The sequence below is a fragment of the Pseudorasbora parva genome, chromosome 14 (assembly GCF_024679245.1).
Source record: "Pseudorasbora parva isolate DD20220531a chromosome 14, ASM2467924v1, whole genome shotgun sequence".
In the NCBI taxonomy this organism is placed as follows: Eukaryota; Metazoa; Chordata; class Actinopteri; order Cypriniformes; family Gobionidae; genus Pseudorasbora; species Pseudorasbora parva.
The window spans coordinates 24,496,714-24,502,810 of NC_090185.1; the positions used below are offsets into that span (position 1 = coordinate 24,496,714).

The 6,097-nt window shown below is 35.9% G+C and overlaps 1 non-coding gene across 1 annotated transcript; it reads right to left on the reverse strand.

Moving 5' to 3' along the window:
- Positions 1-3,308: 3,308 nt before the first annotated feature.
- On the reverse strand, positions 3,309-3,380 carry trnaq-uug (transfer RNA glutamine (anticodon UUG)). The gene has a single exon. It is a non-coding gene; the product is annotated as a tRNA-Gln (tRNA).
- Positions 3,381-6,097: the final 2,717 nt, after the last annotated feature.

Consider the following 6,097-nt stretch of genomic DNA (forward strand, 5'->3'; position numbering starts at 1 on the left):
TCTCTTGAGGCCAGGGGAGTGAGGTTTACATGCACAGCTCTTACTGGCCTACATCGGTTACATGTGTATTGTTGGTATTTCCCCCAATAACTAATTTGGGGATCATTTTGTTCATGTCCAATTTTTTATCGAGGCAGCATTAGTGCAGAGGTTATTGTATAAACATGATGGTTATTGTAGTTCTAGAATAAATGTGAGCAGGCCTTTACTCATCTCACTTGCAAAAAAAAAAACTGATTCAGTGAATAAAAACAGTGAAATGCAAACTCAGAATATTACGCAAACCTGAAAAAATTACATATATTAAATTACCACAAATATACTTTGTTTTTAATCTCACTTTAAAAACCAATGTCTTTGCTGCTGACCTTTGATAATCCACTTCAACCATACTAATAAGCATAACTGACTTTAGATAACCATAACATCTGTTTAGATGTTAAGGTGTCGAACTGCGCCCTCTACTGTACAAGTGTAAATTAGCATTTATTTCAGTCTTACTCATTTCACTTTTGGTGTGAAAGGGCATTTACATTTGCCAAAAATATAATTTTTTTGGTGTTATTAAAAACCGAACAAACAAGCCCAGCCCATGAGAGAAAAAGTAATGCAAAAGTAATGTAACATTACTTTGTATAAAAAGTTTTTAAGTAATGTAATTGGTTACTTTTTTGGGAGTAACAGAACATTGTAACGTATTACTTTTAAAAGTAACTTTACCTAACACTGACGAGGTGTAATGGCGCCAGTAGCATTTGTATGAAACACAAAAGTCCGTTATTATCAGCCCCAAGAGAAACGAGACATAAAAGTAGCACCACGGTTTCAGTTTCACCAATAAGCGGACTAATATACAACATGGCCATGCGAACATTAGGAAATATCTGCCCGCTGAATGCAGCAACTGACCAATCAGTCTTCCAGAAAGCTGTGTACAGGGCCTAAAAATTAACGCCGCCAACCACCAAATGCGAGTATGATTGGTGTTGGCGAGTATGTGAAACTTAAGCCTTGCCAAATTTAAAACATTCAAGTGCTCAATTTGTTAATCGCGCAAAGGTGCAAAGTTTTCTGTGGACACATTCAACCAAAATCATGTGAAAATGCCCGTCTTGTCAAGTATCCTTATAAATATAATCAGTTTTGTCTGAACTGAACGTAAACAGATTAGAAACAAAACGCATGTGTAACAGTGTTTTTGATCCGTGCATTAGCTCTTAAAGTGACAGCAGCCTAATAAGTCTGCTGCTGTCTGTGTTTTTAATGTTAATCAAACAACAAAAGACAAAGAACAACCACTCATTGCATTTGACGTAGAACTTTTTGTAACTTTAATAAGAATTTTTCTGTTTCATGGCTGGTAAAAAATAGATACATATTTATGGCTGGTAAAATTTCTTGAGTAACCAAACATTGGCAGAAATTTAGTTAGTTTAAGGCCCTGGCAGCAAAATGAGCAAATGTAATCACCTTTTTCCCCCCACATAAAAGAATCATTGGTGAGCGTTTTGGCTAGTTTTCTTTTTTTTAAATCTTTTTTTCAATTCTTTTTTTCATTCTTTTTTTTACAATGTTTCTAAAAGGTCAATAGCCTTGATAGCTATTGACCTATATGACTATATATAGTCAATAGCTTGTTTTCTGCTAATAAATGCAAGCCCAGCTGCAACAAAAGGGCACTCAGTTATTAGAATCATATTCTACCGTTCATTTTTGACCAGAAAAAGCCTTCTTCCTTCACGGAAATAGTAATTTTGACTCATATGTGGCATATATCCTGGCAAAAGTAAGCAATCCAGAAGGGTTTGTGTTCATTTTGAAATGCACAGAGCTGGAGGCCCAGAGAGACAATGCTACACTTCTTTCAGCCCAGGGGTCAGTGAAGCCTGGCTCCCGGCCATACCAACCACCGGCTGGATGGGGTTATGTATTTATACTCGCTCACTGTTGCTGCTGTTCTCTGCGGCTCTGTGAGGAATTATTACAGGTAAAACACATTGGACGGTTGTACATGTTGCGAGGGGTTGACAGTCATGTAAAGGGAGAAAAATTTGACTAGCCAAGAGTACACTTGAGTAAAACTAAAAAAGTCTCCACATTTAATTGTTGTTTAAAAGTTCAAATAGCTTTTTATAAGACCATAATTAAAGCAACTTTGATGCTCAAATGCTTGAACCAATGAACACCTGGCCAGAACAGTCAAGCAAAGTTTCCTTCTTACTTGCACAAAAAAAAAGCATGGCGTGGTGGTCAAGTAGACTTGTATACTTAATAAATTTGGAATTTTATACCTACAAATTACAGTCATGCACAGTCAATGTACCTTTGAGCCTGAAGAACTGATGTCCGGCTCCCGCTGAGGTCTGAGGATCCACAGACATCTGGACTGGGCAGCAGTGGCCTCGGCCTGGAAAATACAGGGTCTGTTAAACTGCCAAGTTTAACAGATAGTGGGTAAAGGGGGGGAAATGTGAGTATTATAGCTGGAGAGAGGAGGAGAATCAAGTATTTTAGGATCTAGAAAGCGGAGAGAATAAGAATATCAAGGGAGCATAGTGTGTATTTATGTTAGACAGTTCTTAGCTATACCAGAAGTTAGCTCAATCTGACAAAACCTCTCTTTAGGTGCATCTACGGCCCTGAAAGGTTCAATGATTCATAATTAAAGTGTTTTTAAGTCATATTAAATGTTGAAGCTTATAAAAAATAGTAATAGCATTTCACATTTCCCACCTTTATGACCTCCATATTAAAGTAGTAGTAAAAGTAGTGAATTACGTGCACTTTTTTCCACTTTAATGTAATATGTGATATACTGACTCCTCTTGGCCATTTCATGTATTAAACCGTGACTGTCATATGACTAAATGCTGATATAACCAAATATAACTATCTTATTTATTAGTTTTGTTTGATTGCATTATTTAGAAGTTATTCCTCAAACGGTCAGACTACCAACAGTCGAGATGTGTTTACTTGAAACTCGATTAAAAATAAAATTTAACTGTAATGATATTTGAACAATGGATACCACTCGATGAAATGCATGTTTTATGTCACTATGTAGCATATTTTAAATGTTTAAGATGGAATAATAGTGTTTTCATTTATTATTTAAAATGTATTTAAACAAATTACTATTTTAAACAAATTATAATTCAGTGTAGTACGCAGTATGCTAGTTAGTCATAGCTATCAGTCATTCGTTGACGATGCATCGTCTTTATCGTTTACACAAGTATGACGTCGAATTCTACATGTGCTTATTACTATTACTATTTATGATATTTCGATGAAACAAAAACATTAGGTTCTACCGAGATTTGAACTCGGATCGCTGGATTCAAAGTCCAGAGTGCTAACCATTACACCATAGAACCGCGTGAACACGTGAGTCAGAAAATAATATTTGACAACAAATCGAAACCATGATAATACTGTAAATACTTTAAATCTATAAAACATATTACTTTACAAAATGTGTACATTCTCTATGTTTTTTGAGAAAACGTCTCGTGTCTTCCTAACGTTGAGTGACAATTTATTACGATTTTTCCCCATTAAAGATATAAAATGTATAATTTTGGGTTATACTTTAATGTGTCATTGTTACAGTCTAATTAAGTTAAATAAGTTTTGAGTAATATTAATTAACTTAATAACATGTAGCTACTTACTATAGGGTTAGGGTAGGATTAGGGTGAGTTTTTGAATAATTATGCATAATCTACTGTTATTACGATAACAGAGACAGTGTAAAATAAAGATTTACCTAATTTTGCATTACTATGAAAGTTATTCAATTGCATATTATTTACTAAACAACAAATGTCGAAGATGTCCGCAAGCTAACGTTATCGTACCAAGTGTTCAAAATATAGATATAGGCCTACAAACCGTGAACTTTCTACTTCAGAAATAGACCGCGACATGTGAAGACTGCAATGACGCCCACGGTCAACATGTTCACCACAGTTTAACGCCTCTTCCATGAATTAATTTTAATAATAATCTAACTTCCTCCTCACTTGCAATACTGCGAATAAACTGAAGGGGGCAGCCGGAGCTCGCAACACATATGCTGTATGGGCTACCGTCCATTATTATTACTGAAATACTGCAAATCAGCAATGGTTACGACAATGAGCACACAGATTAGGCTTTTTAAAATTAGTATATTAAAAAAACAGTAAATGAAAAATTATTCTTTTAACATAGCATATTGCTAATATAACTTGCAAAACGAAATATGTCATTAAAGGGATAGTTCACCCGATGTTGGTATAACACAGCACCTATTTCCTAGACTACTAGCTAGCTACCGTCAACTTTCTGGTTACCAACATTCTTTAAAATAACTTATTTTGTGTTCATCAGAAAGAAACTCATACAGCTTTTGAACAACATCAGGGTACGTTAAAAAAAAAAAACCTGTCCCTTTAAGATTTGTCATCACACAGTTGGCTTATAAAAACTGGTCAGAAATACAACAATAAAATAGTTCAATTTGTAAAAGCCTATTGCCAATATGGCATACGATATGATTTTTTTTTCTAAAAAACAAAACAAAAAAAGAACTGACAGGAAGCCAACAGCATATTGATACAGATCTATGATTATAGAGACATGTCTCTGTTTATGCAAATACATTGTCTTGGTTCCAGGTTGAAGCTTCATTTTTGTCTGAATGAATCATCTTAATTATACTTTGAATAATTTCTGATTTTTTCTCTTTTTTTGAAGTATGATATCCTGTGAAGGGTGCAAATGTGCTTGAACGATGTGTGTGTGTGTGTGTGTGTGTGCGTGCGTGCGTGCGTGTGTGTGTGTGGATGCTGATGTGGGTCATTACCCCTTCTCTGCCCCCTGGGGAAAGCAGGAAAGAGGAGGAGGGATGGATGGATGGATGGGGGAAGAGGTGGAGGATGGGAGGGGGGTTCCCAGGGGAGGAGAATCCAATAAATCAGCCTGCCGTCTCCATGCTGACATGGGGCTTGTCTGTGAGGGGTGTGTGTTTGTGTGTATGTGTGTGTGTCTAGGGGGGGGATCACAACAACAGCATAGCCTTGTCTAGCTGTCAGTCACCTCCATACTGGCCAGGCAACAAACTCACACGCCTCCATCGTGAGACCGCAGACTTTCATTGCCATTCGTCCATTCGTTTCTCACTTCTCCTTTTCTTTCTTTAGTCTTTTGTATGCCGAGTTTATGAGTGTGTATCAAGTTTACATTCATATAAGTGCTTTCTTATAAAGACCATATTCTTTAAAGTGCATATATTGTGGCAATTACAATAAGCAGATTGTCAAGTACGAGTGACGCACCGAGAGCAAAGTACTAACATAAATGCAGACAAATTATCGCTTCGCCACTGAATAAATGACCATTTCTGCTCTAAATATAGTTCTGTAATTGGAGAAAGTGAAGTCACCGCTGTCAGTTTGATATATGTGTGCAGGTATGTTTGCAGTCTGGTGTGTGAAACAATATATCCACCATGGAAACTGTATGTTGTTAGGGAAAGGGGAAACCAAAAGCCTTGAGTTTGTGTTAAAGGGACAGTTCACACAAAAAGGAAAATTCTCATCATTTACTCAGACTCAAGTTGTACCAAAGCTGGAAAAATGGACAATGGGGCCCATAAAAAAAGTTGTTGCCTTAAATTTTTAAGTACAATCAACTTGGATGTTTAAGTCATTTAAAGTCATTTAAGTCAACTTAAATAAAGTTAAACTGGCTTAAAAATGTGCATGGCATTTCGAATGTAAAAGCACATGTCGTCATAACTTATTGATCATATAATTTCTTACAGTGAACTGTTTTGTTATACATTCTTAAAATGATCTATCTTCTTTTGTGTTCAGCAGAAGAAAGAAATTCATACAGGTTTGGAACAGCTTGGGAGTTAGTAAATTATGACATAATTACCATTTTTGGGTGAATTATCTCTTTAAAGGAATATTACACTCCCAAAATAGCAAATATGTATTGTTAGAAAATGCTCTGCACTGTATATTTATATAGGCCAAGGGTATAGAGTAAAATGTCAGGGTGGTACAACTGTCCTGATATCAAATTAAAAAAGCCTCTTAAAACA